Here is a 17,217-nt window from a genome sequence, read left to right as displayed (position 1 = left end):
GCCCTTAAGTCATACACCTTTAATCTCACACACCCAAGGGAAAATCCTGGGTATCTAAAACAAGATGTTATCAGAGTGTGCTCAGCTGTTGTAGGCTATTGTAAACAAGACTCTTGTCAGGGTATATGGCTCAAGATGGCTGCAAGGATGATAGCCGCCTTCTGTCAGCTCCCCTCAAAATGTATGTCCTGCCTAGCACCATATTGGAGTCCAACCTGTTTTTCCCCAGTACATACTCATTTAGTATGAGAGTAAGTATCACCTGGATACAGCACAGAGACAAGCAAATAGCTGTTTTTAGTGGAGCTGTCATCAGAAGGGAAACACAACAGATAAACAGAAAATTAGGGACAGTTCAGTTAGTATCAGCCCAAGCAGAGCTTAAAACTGAGCATTAATTCCTGATAGAATGTTCAGAAGTTCAAAGTCATCTTTGACCATATAGCAAGTCAAAGGCCAGAGGTATGTGCTCCATGTCAGAGGACATTGTGTGGGAAGAGTGACTGCATTCTAGCATGTGGTTGTGTATAGCATTGTAGTGATGTGACCGCACAACAGCAAAGAGAAAGGTACAGCTGAGCAGTGAGGGGAGGGTGACAAAGTCAGAGAGGTGACAGGAGCCAGCTCCTCGGAGCTCTGCGCTGAGGGATGCAGATTTAACACCGGAGTCTCCAGGTGAGATGGGACACCATTGGAGGTGGGATTTATTTTAACCTTTATTTATTTATTTCATGTGAATGTGCATGTGTGTTCACATGACGATCAGAAGAAGACTGGGAGTTAGTTTCTTCCTTCCACCATGTGGATTCCAGAAGCGGAACTCAGGCCTTCCAGCTTGGCCGCAAGCACCTTTACCTACTAAGCCATCTTGATGGTCCTACTGGTGGGTTTAAATAGAAGAGTCATCTAAGAACTGAATCACTTTCTGACAAAATAAAATGCTAAGTAACCTGACAGCCAGGTTTGAAGGATGCTGGGGGCAGGGGAGGGAACTAAGTCTTACATTTGAGATGGGAATTAAGACCCCCACCAAGTGATACTCAGTGTGCAGGAGGACACCGGAAGACCTTGAGCTGGAGCCAGACAGTCAGAGCCTGTCTCCGACAAACAACAGTCAAAGACAGGAAGTGAGCAAGAGAGTCACTGAAGTTTGTTCTTCCATATTATTCTGGAGGTGATGCTTGTTCATAATTTCTGGGAATCCACATGGTCCACTTTCCATCTTGGCATCTTAGTCCCCCTCTCTGTCTCCTCCCTCTCTTGTCTCGTCCCTCTTTCCTCCCTCCCCTGCCTCCATGAGACAGGACCTCACTTTATAGCCCAGGCTGACCTTAAAATTCATAGTCCAGGCTGGGATTATAGAAAGGTAGCACCACACCAGGCAAACAACAGGTATTTCTCTGTCTCAAAGAGGTGGGCCCCTTTGAGGGTTATAGTTATTTGGCTATAGTAATTTCAAGGAGAGATTCTCTATAATTTTCCACAACATCTGAGGTTGTGAGGCTGTCCTGGGGCTTACTCTATAGTGGAGGCTAGTCTTGAATGCATGGATCTACCTGCCCCTGCCTCCAAGTACTGGGATTAAAGGTGTGTATCATCACACCAGGCTTGGAATAATTCTTGATTTTTGTTTTACTTTGAAAATGAATGCTAAAGCTGCCCTGAGCAATATGCTATCCCAGGGGTACCTCCATCCCCGCCCCCCCTCGCCATTCCTCTATCTCCATTAGTCTCTTGAACCATACAGGTAAGTTTCTCTTCCCCCACCCATGTTCCCTGCTCTCTGAGTCCTCTGGGCCAAGCCAAGCTGCTCTGAGCAGCCTGCTATAGAGGGTCAGGGGGAGGCTTCATTCTCCTGCCACCTCTCTGCCTACCTTCATCAGACCTGCAGATCCTGAACCATACAGACCTGCAGGTTCAGAACCATACAACTAGCCCAAGGATACCCATTGGAGGCCTGCCACACCAGGACCTCCCAATGCCCACTACAAGAATATCCTGGAGCCAAAATGATCCAGATGACTAAAGGCTCTCTGAAAGAACACAATCAACAAGACCCAAGGCAATATGACACCTCCAAAGCACAGCCCCACTACAGCAAGCCTTGGATATCCTAACACAACTGAAACATCAGAAAGTGACTGTAAATCCAATCTTATAAAGATGATAGAGGCCTTTAAAGAAGAAATGAACAAATCCCTTAAAGAAATACAGGAAAATACAATAAAAAAGATAGATGACTTTAAAGAGAAAACAAATAAATCCAAAGAAGAGTAGAGGGCAGGAAATAATCAAAATCATGGCTGAAATTAATCAGTTGGAAACAAACAAACAAAAAAACAATACAAAAAAGCAACAAAACCAAGAGCTGATTCTTTGAGAAAATCAACAAGATAAACCCTTAATCAAAATTAACCAAGAGACAGAAAGACAGTAAACAAATAAACACAATCAGTTAATGAAGAAGAAGACATAACAACTGGCACTGAGGAAACTCAAGGAATCATTAAGGCTTACTTCAAAAACCTGAACTCCACAAAAATGGAAAATTTTAATGAAATAGATGATTTTCTAGTCAGATACCATTTACTAAAGTTAAATCAAGATCAGGTAAACTATTTAAACATCCCCATAACCCCTAAAGAAATAGAAGCAGTTATTAAAAATCTCCCAACCAAAAAGAAAAAAGCCCAGTGCCAGATGGTTTTAGTGCGTAATTCTACCAGACTTTCAAAAAGTAGCTAATTCCAATACTCCTCAAACTATTCCACAAAATAGAAACAAAAGGAACACTGCCAAACTCATTCTATAAGGCTAAGGTCAACCTGATACCTAAACCACAGAAAGACTCAGGAAAGAAAGAACTTCAGACTGGTTTCTCTTACAAACATTGATGCAAAAATACTCAACAAAATACTCTAAAGTCGAATCCATGAACACATCAAAGACATCATCCACCAAGATCAAGTAGGTTTCATCTTAGGGATGCAGAGATGGTTCAATATACAAAAATCCATCATCATAATCATCATCCACCATCATCATATAAACAAACTGAAAGAAAAAAATCACATGATTATCTCATTAGATGCTGAAAAAGCCTTTGATAAAATCCATCACCTCTTCATGTTAAAGGTATTAGGGAACTCAAGGATACAGGGTACACACCTAAACATAAAGCAATATATAGCATGCCAAGAACAAACATCAAACCAAATGGAGAGAAGCTTAAAGTATTTCCTCTAAAGTCAGGGACAAGGCTGCCCACTCTCTCCCTATCTATTCAATACAGTACTTGAAATTCGAGCCAGAGCAATAAGACAACTAAAGGAGATCAAGGAGATACAAATTGGAAAGGAAGAAGTCAAAATATTGTTATTTGCAGATGATATGATAGATAGTATATATAAGTGACCCCAAAATTTTTACCACCAAACTCCTACAGCTGATAAACACCTTCAGCAAAGTGGCTGGATACAAAATTAACTCAAAGAAATCGGTAGCCCCTCTTTATACAAATGACAACTGGGCCAAGAAAGAAAATACGAAAACAACATCCTTTACAGTAGCCACAAATAATATATAATAATATATAGTATTTTGGTGTAACTCTAACCAAGCAAGTGAAAGATCTTTATGACAAGAACTTCAAGTCTCTGAAGAAAGAAATTGAAGATCTCAGAAGATGGAAAGATCTCCCATGCACATGTATAGTAGGGTCAACATAGTGAACATGGCCATCTTACCAAAAGCAATCTACAGATTCAATGCAATCCCCATCAAAACTCCAACACAATTTTTTATAGACCCTGAAAGAGCAATTTTCAACTTCATATGGAAAACAAAAAAAAAAAAAAAACAGGATAGCCAAAACAATCCTAAATAAAAGAACTTTGGGAGGAATCACCATCTCTGACCTCAAGCTGACTACAGAGCAATAGTGATAAAAACTGCTTAGTATTGGTACAGAAACAAAGACATTGATCAATGGAATCAAATTGAAGACCCAGAAACAAACACACACACACACCTATGGACACTTGCTTTTTTGATAAAGAAGCCAAAACTACACAATGGAAAAATGAAAGCATCTTCAACAAATGGTGCTGGATTAACTGGATGTCTACCTGTAGAAGAATGGAAATAGATCCATACGTATCCCCCTTCACAAAACTCAAGTCTAAGTGGATCAAAGACCTCAACATAAAACCAGATATACTAAAACTCACAGAAGAGAATGTGGGACATACCCTTGAATGCACTGCTACAGGAGACAAGTTCCTGAACAGAACACCAGTAGCTCAGCCTCTAAGATTAACAGTTGATAAATGGGACCCCATGAAACTGCAAAGCCTCTGTAAGACAAAAGACACTGTCAATAGGACAAATCAGCAGCCCACAGACTGGGAAAGGATCTTCACCAACCCTACATCTGAAAAAGAGGGCTAATATTCAAAATTTATAAAGAACTCAAGAAGTTAGACGCCAACAACCCAATTCTAAAAATGGGGTACACAACTAAATAGAGAGTTCCCAACAGAAAAATATTGAGTGACTGAGAAACACTTAAAGAAATGTTCAAAGTCCTTAGTCATCAGGGAAATGCAAATCAAAACAACTGTGAGGTTCCATCTTACACCCATCAGAATGGCTAAAATCAAAAACTCAAGAGATAGCACATGCTGGCAAGGATGTGGAGCAAGGGGAACACTCCTCCATTGCTGGTGGGAGTGCAAACTTGTACAACCACTTTGGAAATCAATTTGGTGGTTTTGCAGAAAACTGGGACTAGTTCTACCTCAAGACCCAGCTATACCACTCCTGGGCATACACCCAAAAGACACTCCAACATCCCACAAAAACACTTGCTCAACTATGTTCATAGCAGCTTTATTCATAATAGCCAGAAGCTGGAAACAACCAAGATGTCTCTCAACTGAAGAACAGATAAAGAAAATTATCTACACAATGGAATACTATTCAGCTATTAAAAAGAAAGACACCATAAATTTTGCAGGCAAATGGACGGAACTTGAGAATATCCCCCTGAGTGAAGTAACTCAGTCCCAAATGAACATACACGGCATATACTCACTTATAAGTAGAGATTAGCCATAAAATATAGGTACCATGTTACTCTCCACAGACCCAAAGAAGCTAAACAAGGAAGGCCCAAGTGAAGAAGCTTGACTCTCACTTAGAAGGGGGAATAAAATAGCCATACAAGGCAGATGGAGGAGGGAACTGGGAGGGGGGATGGGCTGGGGAATGGGGGATACAAGATCAGGTGTGGGGAAGGACAGGAGAGATGGCTAGATGGCCATGAAAATCAATGGAAATCTGCAACTGACAGGGGTGAAGAGGGGGGAAATCTCCAGGAAGAGACAAAGACCTAGGATAAGGGAGGCACCCAAGAAGCAATGGGGGTGACCTTAGCTGTGACTCACTACACTGGGGATATGGAACCTGAAGAGGCCACCTCCTGTAGCCAGGCAGGAACCCCAGTGGTGCAATAGAGAGACCAACCCACTCACAAAACTTTTGACCCAAAATGTATCCTGTCTACAAAAAAATGCAGGCATGGGAGATGGAGCAGAGACTGAGGAAATAGCCAAGCAATAACCGGCCCAACTTGAGATCCATCCCATGGGCAAGCACCAATCCCTGACACTATTAATGATACTCTGTTATGCTTGCAGACAGGAACATGTTGTCCTCTGAGAGGCTCCACCCAGCAGCTGACTCGGACAGATACAGACACCCACAGCCAAACAGTGGATGGAGCTTGGGGACTTTTATGGAAGAATAGGAGGAAGGATTGCAGGCCCAGAAGGGGCTAGGAACTCCACATGAAAACCAACAGTCAAGTAACCTGGACCTTGGGGCTCTCAGAATCTGAACCACCAACCAAAGAACATGCACAGGCTGGACCTAGACTTCCCTGCTCATGTATAGCAGATGTGCAGCTTGGTCTTCATGTTCGTCCGTTTGTCCTAAGCCACGGGAACAGGGTCTATCCCAAAAGCTGTTGCCTTTACATGGGAAGTGTTCTTCTAGCTGCTGCCTTGTCTGGCCTCGGTGAGAGAGGAAGCACCTAGCCTCACAGAGACTTGAAGTGCCAAGGTGGGGGAGGGGATGGATACCCAGGAGGGATCCCACCCACTCAGAGGAGAAGGGGAGGTAGGGATGGGGAAAAGAATGTGGGAGGGGTGACAGTGAGAGGCAGTGAGAGGGATGTAAAGTGCATACGTTAAAAATAAATAAATAAAAAAGAAAAGTAGAAAAATGAATACTTTCTAATTCTATGTCTGAAGTAAGCTATTTTGTGTGTGTGTTTTGGCGAGAAGAGCCTTCGAGGGGACAGCTAAATGTGTGGCAATATGTAGCTTCTAGCGGGAAGGCTGCCCTGCTTCCTTTGAGAGCACAGTCTTGAGGTGTTTCCTCCACACTGATGAAGACAGTGCCTAGCCGCTGATGATGCTCAGACGTTTTTCTTGGCAAGTTAAGGCATCTCAGCTGTTCTCTCCTTTCTCTTTGGTCCATCCAGGGCTATTAACTCGGCCTGAGGTACACACCTTTAATCCCAGCAAGCAGGAAGCAGCAGGCAGCAGGCAGCAGGCAGCAGGCAGCAGGCAGCAGGCAGCAGGCAGCAGGCAGCAGGCAGCAGGCAGCAGGCAGCAGGCAGCAGGCAGCAGGCAGCAGGCAGCAGGCAGCAGGCAGCAGGCAGGCAGTTCTCTGAGTTGATCTACACAGCCAGTTTAAGGTCAGCCAGGGCTCGAGTGAGACACAATCTCAAAACAACAAATGGAAACATTGCAATAGGATTAAAAACAAACAAAAAACCTACTGTGCAAAACACACCCTTAGGCTAGTTACATTTAAAGTGCCCACAAGCCCAAGACACCAGGAAGTAGTTACTAAAACTCAAAATCCTAAATCACTTTGTGCAGCTGTGCTAAGGATTTTTTTAAAAAACCAGTGAGTATCCTGGGTGTGGTGATCCACACCTTTAGTTCCAGCACTCGGGAGTCAGAGGCAGGCAGATTTGTGTGAGTTAACATAGCCCTGAAGAACCAGGGCTACACAGAGAAACCCTGTCTCAAAAAAACTCAAAGAACAGAACAGTGTCTATTATCGATTTGAGACTAGAGACAGGAGCTGTGCGGAAGGCTGAAGAAAAAGACAAATGTCACGAGACTAAACTCAAGCTCGCCCAAAGTAACAGCGCGGGGTCAGACCATGATGAGAAAGCGGCTTCAAAAGCAACCTCTTGGACCAAGGCTCATGGGTTAAAGGTATGGCCGCACCTATGACCAGAGTGGCAGTCCTTGGGACCTATACAGTTAGAAAGTGATAACTGAGAGCTGACTCTGCAAAACATAATGACACCACCCTCCTCGTTTGGAAAACAGAGCACAGGAAAGTCCTTGGCCTGGAGTTGTGTACAGGCCTGCCTTTAAGCCCATCTGAGGATCACTCCAAGGTCACCGCAGGCTACCTGAGACCATCTCCAGATTTAAAAAAAAAAAAAAAAAAAAACCAAGTAAATGAATAATAACTGCAAAACTTAAACCGAGCAAACAAGCAAACAGTAAACCTCTCACAGCTATTGTACTTGCAGGCGCATAGCTTCCCGAGGTGGGAGCGAATACACCCATGCAACGCGTACCTTCAAAGCCTCCGCTGCCGCAGACCTGACTCACACACTCACACCTCCGCCGGGTTTGAGGCGCAGGCACAGTCACGTGGCAGACTCCGGCCAATCAGCAAGCTGCTTGCGTGTGAGTCCCATAAAGGCGCCAGTCGCTGGCTGCTGACAGCCGCCATCCGGGCGAGAGCTGGCGGCCACCGGTGGAGAACCGGGAGCGACGGCCCTGCACTGCTTCATCTAGTGCAAACCGAAAGGGTGATTGGATAAGGTCCCTTCCTAAGAGGTACTGCCATTGCTACAGAGGCTCGGCCCCGGGGCTGCCCCAGGCGGCTCTTTGGGTGAGAATAACCGTTTTTTTTTTTGCCTCTCCCCTCCCCCATGAGCGCTGGGCCGCAGGGAGGGCAGTTGGGAGGCCATTGCCCAACCGAGTGCGTGCCGCCTGGAGCCCAGGTGAGCTGGGAGCCTCCGTCTTTTGGTCTTGACCAGCTGCGAACTTGTGGTCCCAGGGGACCACTTTCTCCACCTTTTCCCGCTTCTAGTCCTTAGCCTTCCTACCCAAGGCTTGGAAGGAGGTTGGCGCAAAGTCCAGGGTATAACGGTTTTCTTCGTGGTTGGAGTGTTGGGCCCTTTTCTGTACTGTGGTTTTGCGAGAGCGGGAGAATATTTAGAGCGCCTTTGTTGTGTCTGTTCTGTTTGTGGATATTGAGGACAGGGAAATCCTGTATTTGGTTCAGTCTCCTACCCTTATGGAGCGCCTTGGGATATATCAAACCTTCTGCTGTGTGCTGTGGGTCGGAGTATGCCCTACCTCCAGGCACTGACCTGTGCATAGACAAGAGTGCCCGTGGACACACGGAAAGGAGCAGGTATGTGGAAAGGATTGAGGGAGGTGTCTCACAAGAGACAACCCAATCTCCAAGAGCAGATGGAAATTGGATTTAAGAGTGATAATGGCAGTTCTAGTGTAGAAGTGATTGAAAGGTCGATACATAAGAGTGTGGTGGATCCGGGGATACTTGTTTGGCTCGGTAGTCCAGACTGGCCTTGCTTGCCTCGGCCTCACCGGTGCGGGGATTTCAGATGTTTACCACAACCCCTGGCAAGGTTTTCTGAGTTTTAAAAGAAATTCTGTGTGTGTGTGTGTGTGTGTGTGTGTGTGTGTGTGTGTGTGTGTCTGTGTGTGCTCACCCATGTGCCTGTTATGTAGATGCTGGGTCTGCACGGCTCTCTGGCCAGCGGTTCTCAGGATTGTCTAACCTAATGGCACTTTTAACCCGAGAATTGCTCATTCCTGAGTGGCTGGTATAATGTTGGGTTGATGGAGTACCAAGAGCTAAGTTTCACACTGAGTAAGGTGACAGTTTATTAAAGGATCTCTGTGTATCCCAAAGGTTAGGTTGTTGAAAAGTTTGGTCTTAAGCAAGTGTTTGTACAAAAAACTGGGAACATCACTGTTGTATGAGCTCATGGGGGCGGGGATGACAAGCAGTCAAACAGAACTTAGTGGTAACTTAGTGGTGTGTAGGATAGAGGATAGTCGTCTGTATAAAAGCACTTAACATCTTGGGGTGACCGAGGTTGGCATAAAGCGAAGGTATAGATGGAGATGAAGGGGGTGGGCAGGCATGGTTCCCAACACCTATAATCTCAACATTTGGGAAGTCCAGGTAGGAGGATCAGGAATCCTAGCTCATCCTTGGCAGCAGAGGGAGTTTGAGGCCAGCCTGGGTTACATAAGAATCCAGGGGAGAGGTAGAAAAAGACTGAGAGAGAGACAGGAAGGAAGAAAGAAAGGAAGGGAGGGAGGGGGGAAGGAGGGAGGGAGGGAGGGAGGGAGGGAGGGAGGGAAAGAAAAATGGAGGGATTAAGAATGGGACCAGAGAGAAAAGTTGGCACAGTAGACACTGTCAGGAAGGAGGTAACTGATGCCTCTCTTTCCTTTCTGGTCCCCCAATGCCCAGTTTTTACTGCCAAATCAGTACTTATGTTTGTCAAGTGATAATTACCTGTTCACAAGGACCTGAAAGAAGTCTCCAACCTCAGCTGTAACATTGGTCTTGACATCCTTCTACATGCTTTATAAACATTTCATAGATGATCAAATAGAATTTGGAAGATGGTGTCCTGGGAAACAGACAAGAGTTTTAGGAGTGTCACAGTAATAGTCTAGTGACAGACTGCCAAGCAGTCTGGTCAGGTAAAGTACAGCACGAGTCCATTGGACTTAAGAACTGAACATGGTGAGTGTTAGTGTAGGGGAAGTTGTAAGGGGTGAGGAGGAAGCCAGGTGTGAAGCAGGTAGTGCACACGATGCAGATTTTGGGGTGCTCTGTATGAGACCCACAAACCAGTGCTGAGGCTCCAAGGAGGTAATGGGATTATGAGAAGACATTGTGTTAAGGACGAGTCAGAATAATTCATGATGTTTCAAGTCCTGGGTATGAAGAGACATTAATGATATCATAACCTCTAATCATTAAGTCTTGAAAAAAATGAAAGAAGTCCAATTTGTTTTGAAACAGGTCTGCTATGTAGTCCAGACTGGCCTCAAACCTGTGGGCTTCCTGCTTCAGCCTCCTAATGCTGGGATCACTGGTCTATGCCAGACTTCACAAAGTTTATGTCAAGAGAAACAGGTATAGATAAGTTGAAGATACAGAAAAGAGGGAGCAAGGATCACAGTGGGGTGGGGGGACATATCCCAGCATCTCACAGGCATGGGGTGGGGGGACACATCCCAGCATCTCACAGGCATGGGGTGGGGGGACATATCCCAGCATCTCACAGACATGGGGTGGGGGGACATATCCCAGCATCTCACAGGCATGGGGTGGGGGGACATATCCCAGCATCTCACAGGCATGGGGTGGGGGGGGACATATCTCAGCATCTCACAGGCATGGGGTGGGGAGACACATCCCAGCATCTCACAGGCATGGGGTGGGGGGACATATCCCAGCATCTCACAGGCATGGGGTGGGGGGACACATTCCAGCATCTCACAGACATGGGGTGCGGGGACATATCCCAGCATGTCACAGGCATGGGGTTGGGGGACATATTCCAGAATCTCACAGACATGGGGTTGAGGGACATATCCCAGCATCTCACAGGTATGGCCAACTTTTATCTTGTCATCTACATACCCCAAATGTAATTGAGTCACAAAAATTCAAAAAGGAAATCTCAATGTTTTAACTATGATAGCTACCCTTGGCTACATTCTGGTGGAAACTAAGATATTGGCAGGCTGTTTCCTCACATGCATGGAAGGAATGAAGGGAACATTACCTGTTTGTCCTAACTAAAGTCTGACGTAATTCTGACGTAATTCTGGAGAACCCCTTTCTCTGAGACTGCACTTGTATACCTCCTACACCTCCAGTGTGGTCTTGGGAACCTAGAGCCATATATATATATATGCCAGGCTAGTGTTTTACCTTGCGCTATATTCTTCATGCCCAGCCACCTAGTCTTTTTTTTTTTTTTTTTTTTTTTTTTTTTTTTTTTTGGTTTTTCGAGACAGGGTTTTTCTGTATAGCCTTGGCTGTCCTGGAACTCACTCTGTAGACCAGGCTGGCCTCGAACTCAGAAATCCGCCTGCCTCTGCCTCCCAAGTGCTGGGATTAAAGGCGTGCGCCACCACCGCCCGGCTCAGCCACCTAGTCTTAAAGGAGAGGCTGTGCCAATTCCTGGCTTGCAGAGGTGTCCCTGACCTGGCTTCCTGATGAGCTGGGCATTGAGGGATTTGGTTTGAAATGGGAAAATCTTTGCCTCTTATCCCTCCAAATAGTGGTAGGTTTTTCCTTGCTGGTTACATCCAGAACTTCTTTCAGCTGCATGTGAATTTTAAAGCAGAATGTGTAATGCCTTCAGGAATGACTTTGAAATAGCCAAGGGCTCTCTTCCACAGAAATGTAAATGTTTAAGCTTGTTTGTGGTTTTAAAAAATATCGCAGCCAGGCAGTGGTGGCGCACGCCTTTAATCCTAGCACTTGGGAGGCAGAGGCAGGCGGATTTCTGAGTTCGAGGCCAGCCTGGTCTACAGAGTGAGTTCCAGGACAGCCAGGGCTACACAGAGAAACCCTGTCTTGAAAAAACAAACAAAAAAAAGTCATAACAACCAGTACAAAGCAAATACCTATCAAAACTTAAAGCCATCAATCCAGAAATTCTGTTTGTTTGAAACAGGCTTTGTTTAGCTCAGTCTGTCCTTAAACTTCCTGTAGCTGAGAATGTCCTTGAAGACCCTTGCTGACCTCCCCAGTGCTAGGTCACAGGTTCAAACACAGGGTAAACTAATGGGATTGATTTCTTTCAATGTACATTAAATTTTCTTCATATGTATTGTAAAGATTTATCTTTATTTTTCTTAAATTATGTGTCAGTCTGTGTGTAGGTCTGTATACATAAGGGCAGGTGCCCATGGAAGTATCAGATATCCCAGAACTAGAATTGTAGGAGTTTGTGAGTTGCCCTATATGGATACTGGGAATCAAATATAGGTCCTGTATTAGAACAGTAAATACTCTGAATTATAAGCTCTCTCCAGCTCTTGTTTTTATTTTTGTTTTATTTTCAGTCCTGTGGATTCAACCCACACTGTCCTGTTTACTAGGCAAATACTCTACTACTGTGCTATAGCCCCAGCCCTCTATCTTTCCATGGCTTGGTAGCTTATTGTTGTGAGCACTATGTAACAGTCCTATACATGGACACACTAGTCTACCATTCATGTCAGCACTATATAACAGTCCTATACATGGACACACTAGTCTACCATTCATGTCAGCACTATATAACAGTCCTATACATGGACACACTATAGTTTACCATTCATGTCAGCACTGTATAACAGTCCTATACATGGACACACTAGTCTACCATTCATGTCAGCACTATATAACAGTCCTATACATGGACACACTATAGTCTACCATTCATGTCAGCACTATATAACAGTCCTATACATGGACACACTAGTCTACCATTCATGTCAGCACTATATAACAGTCCTATACATGGACACACTATAGTTTACCATTCATGTCAGCACTATATAACAGTCCTATACATGGACACACTATAGTTTACCATTCATGTCAGCACTATATAACAGTCCTATACATGGACACACTATAGTCTACCATTCATGTCAGCACTGTATAACAGTCCTATACATGGACACACTATAGTTTACCATTCATGTCAGCACTATATAACAGTCCTATACATGGACACACTATAATCTACCATTCATGTCAGCACTATATAACAGTCCTATACATGGACACACTAGTCTACCATTCATGTCAGCACTATATAACAGTCCTATACATGGACACACTAGTCTACCATTCATGTCAGCACTATATAACAGTCCTATACATGGACACACTATAGTTTACCATTCATGTCAGCACTATATAACAGTCCTATACATGGACACACTATAGTTTACCATTCATGTCAGCACTATGTAACAGTCCTATACATGGACACACTATAGTTTACCATTCATGTCAGCACTATATAACAGTCCTATACATGGACACACTACAGTTTACCATTCATGTCAGCACTATATAACAGTCCTATACATGGACACACTATAGTTTACCATTCATGTCAGCACTATATAACAGTCCTATACATGGACACACTATAGTTTACCATTCATGTCAGCACTATATAACAGTCCTATACATGGACACACTATAGTTTACCATTCATGTCAGCACTATATAACAGTCCTATACATGGACACACTATAGTTTACCATTCATGTCAGCACTATATAACAGTCCTATACATGGACACACTATAGTTTACCATTCATGTCAGCACTATATAACAGTCCTATACATGGACACACTAGTCTACCATTCATGTCAGCACTATATAACAGTCCTATACATGGACACACTATAGTTTACCATTCATGTCAGCACTATATAACAGTCCTATACATGGACACACTATAGTTTACCATTCATGTGCCAAAGATGTTTTTGATTGCTTCTAACATTTGAGAGTTGTAAAACAGTTATAAATATCTATGTATGGTTTTGTGGCTGGCCTTGAACTTGCTCTGTAGCTGAGGATGACCTTGAACACCTGACCCCTATGCCTGTAGGTCTGTGCTGCCAAGACTTGACTCAGTGTCTTGTATGTGACAGGCAAACACTCTACCATTGAGCTACACTTGCAGGCTATGGAAAGGTATTTTTAATTTTTTTTTCAATAAAACAACCTTTATTATAAAAACATCACACATAGAAATTAACCAGACCCAAAATTGATATATGTCAATAAATGTCTATACAGTTAAAAGAGCCATTCTGAAGCCAAAGAGCTCATGTTGGATTTTACACTTTCATTCTTGAACGTATTTTTATACACTTATCTGCCACCAAAATTAACAACAACAAAATACTTGTGACAGAGAAGTATAAAAGCAATTACTTTGCATCTTCCTTCATAACATGTGCTCTTCACCTTCGTTCAGTCCTTCCTCGACCTGTTTTAGTTTTGCCTTTCTTCTCACGTGTCATACTGCCCCCACATGGACATGTATTGCATTGTTGGCTGGGTTCTACATAGGAAGGTTAATATGAGTGTTTTCTTTCTGAGATTATGTGACTTTGCTTGATATTATAAAATAGTCCATCTATTTTCCTATAAGTTTTGTGATTACATTTTTCTTTTTAGAGCTAAGTAGTATATCATTTTAATATACATGCCAAATTTTCATTATCCATTCAGTAGTTAATGAATAACTAGGATGGTTCCATTTTCTTACTACAGTGAATAAAGCAGCAATAAACATGGAGGTTCAAGCATCTTTGTCGTAAGGTGTGGGAAGCTATATGATTACTTTGTAGGTTCAGTTCTTGCCCAGCTTGTTTAGATTTTATATTTGAGAAAGACCATAGAGTATTTGTCTCCCATATCTCTCTTACTGCACTTTGTACCACATCTTCCAGGCTCATCCATGTTGTTGAAATGGCAAAATTCCTCTGGGTAGCTAAATGTTTCTGGTGCATGCATATGTGTGTGTGTGTGTGTGTGTGTGTGTGTGTGTTTGTGTGTGTGCGCTATAATTTGGTGTATGTGCACATGCTATAATTTATATTTTACCAAAAGTATACAAGAATTCTTTTCAGATTCTTGCAACATGTTATTGCTTGTCTTTTTTAACAGCCATCCTAACAGGTGTGAGGTATTATCTCCGTGCTGTTTATGGGTTTGGATGTACTCAGCAACTTCTTACATCTATCTGTCTGTCTGTCTATCTGTCTGTCTGTCTATCTATCTATCTATCTATCTATCCATCTATCCAATTTACTTATTTACTACTATTTCTGGATTTTTAACCTACTCTTATCTTTCATATGCCATGTCTTTTTAAAATACATATAGATGCACATACCTATACATAAATAAATATATATACATGCATGCAAATTATCTCTGAGGCCAGAGGGATGCCAGATCCTTTGAAGCTGGAGTTATAGATAATTGTGAGCCAGCTGTTGCTGGGAACCAAACTCTGGACCTCAGGAACTGAACTCTGAACTTCTGGAAGAGCAACCATGGCTCTTAACCCCTGATCTATCTCTCTAGCCCCCTGTGCATCTTTTTGGGAGAGAGACCTCTTCAAAGAAGTCCTTTGCCAATGTTTGAATCCGGTTGCTCTTGTTGTACGGGATCCTTCTGTGGTTTGGACACTGGCCCCTCAGCAGGTATATAAAGACTCATAGCTGTGCTCTCCCATTTGGTAGGCTCTCCTTTCATCTCAATGATTCTTTCTTCCCTGAGCATACAGAATCTTTTTAGTTCTCTTCATTGATTTATCTTTTGTTGTCTGTGCTTTTGATGTCTTTAAAATTCCAAAGACCACAGTCCAGGGGTCCACTGGCCTCATGTTTTCTTACATGAGTGTTGCTGTCTGTTTTTAAAGCTCAATCATTAGGCTGTTTTCTGTTAATTTTCATGTGTGGTCTGAAACAGATCCACTTTGCTCTTTCGTGTGAATTTGAAGTTTTCCTAACAGGTTTATGCATGGATTAGTTCTGGGATTCTATTCTGCTGCACCGTACATCTGTTTTGAGACAGGGTCTCATTGTAGCTCTGGCTGGCCTGGAGTTCACGGAGATCCACCTGCCTCTGCGTCTCCAGTGCTGGGCTTAAAGGTTTGTACCACCACACCTAACTCAGTGAGTTTGAGGGTTTTTTTTTTCTATTCTTTTTTTCTCATGTGTTTGTTTTTGTTTTGTATGAGACAGGATCTCATGTAACTCTGTTTGGCCTTGAGCCCAGTAGCAAAGGATGACCTCCTGACCTCCTGACCTTCTGCCCTCCTGCCTCTGCTGGAATGTTGGGATTAGAGGCCCTCCATCCAGGTGAAGCTCATGCTCTGTTTGTGACAGTATCAAAGTATTTTGCTTCCCATGGCTTTGTGGCATAGTTTAAAGTTAGCTTTATTCTTTTGTTCTTTACATTGTCTTGGCTGTTTGCCATCTTTTGTAGTTTATATTGATTTTAGAAGGTTTCTCATGTGTCTATGAAGTGTCACTGGAATTTTCATAGAGATTGCATTGACTCTGTATTTCATTTGGTCAAAGGAACATTTTTTCCAGCTAGTTTTGTTTCCTCACCACAGCATTGCTCCCACTGTGACTTCTTGGTCGGCTAGTGCTACATGTGACTTGACAGGCACGTGTGTTCCTTGTCCTTAGAAGTTTTTAAAATTGGTTTTGGGGTTTTATTTTTATTTTCTCTGAGTCTGATTAATAACATTGACGATATGGGCAAATATATTTAAAGACAGCTCTGATCTTGGAAAGTATGAACACTGAGCAGCATGGGCCAGCTGTCTCAAATGCTCTTCAGTTCAGTTTACTTTATATGGATGGTATGTTGTCTGTATGTGTGTCTGTGCCCCACATGTGTGCAGTGCCTTCAGGGGCTAGAAGAGGCAATGGGTTTCCTGGAACTGGAGTTACAGATGGTTGTGAGCTACTAAGTGTGGCCTAAGAATCAATCACTCTGCAAGAACAGTGCTTTTAACTGCCAAGCTATCTCTCCAACCCCTAGCTCCTTCTTCTTGCCAGAACAGACCCTTAATCTTAGCCAAAGCTATGCTATTCCTTATTGCTGAGTCCTAGGGAAAGAAGAAGGAACTTTAGGGACATTTTAACAACACACTTGGCCCATTCCATGCATGTGGGATGGGGCATCTTTCCATTTGATTATCTTTTCAATGTTTAAAATTTTTATTTTACGTAAATGAGTGTTTTGGCTGTATGTATGTTGGTGTATTATATGCATGCAGTGTTCTCATGAGTCAGAAGAGGGTGTAGGAGTCCTTGGAACTGGAGTTACAGATGGTTGTGAGCCTCCATGTGGGTGCCAGGAGCTAAACCTTTGTCCTCTGGAAGGATAGCAAGTTTTCTTAACCCGTGAGCCACCTCTGGAAACTCTCTTCAATTTTTTTCTAAGATTGTCTTTAGTTGTTTTATAACTTTTAAACTCAATTAATTAAATTAGGTGTTTATTTGTTT

At 43.2% G+C, this 17,217-nt stretch overlaps 1 protein-coding gene across 6 annotated transcripts in view; it reads left to right on the top strand.

Annotated features, from left to right (window-relative positions):
* Positions 1 to 7,766: 7,766 nt before the first annotated feature.
* Brdt (bromodomain testis associated) overlaps positions 7,767 to 17,217 on the top strand; it is a 71,315-nt gene continuing 61,864 nt past the window's right edge. For 2 of the 6 annotated variants that reach the window (XM_076937799.1, XM_076937796.1), the window contains exon 1: positions 8,039 to 8,101. The gene's annotated coding sequence lies outside the window, so the exon portion shown is untranslated. Of the gene's footprint in view, positions 7,990 to 8,038; positions 8,102 to 9,792; positions 9,892 to 17,217 lie in introns of those variants that run through there. The other 4 variants (XM_076937801.1, XM_076937800.1, XM_034508694.2 and 1 more) reach the window with 4 other exon arrangements.

The sequence above is a fragment of the Arvicanthis niloticus genome, chromosome 7, assembly GCF_011762505.2.
Source record: "Arvicanthis niloticus isolate mArvNil1 chromosome 7, mArvNil1.pat.X, whole genome shotgun sequence".
NCBI lineage: Eukaryota > Metazoa > Chordata > Mammalia > Rodentia > Muridae > Arvicanthis > Arvicanthis niloticus.
Note: the sequence above shows the minus strand (reverse complement) of the source record. Positions and strands in the feature narration are given on the sequence as shown.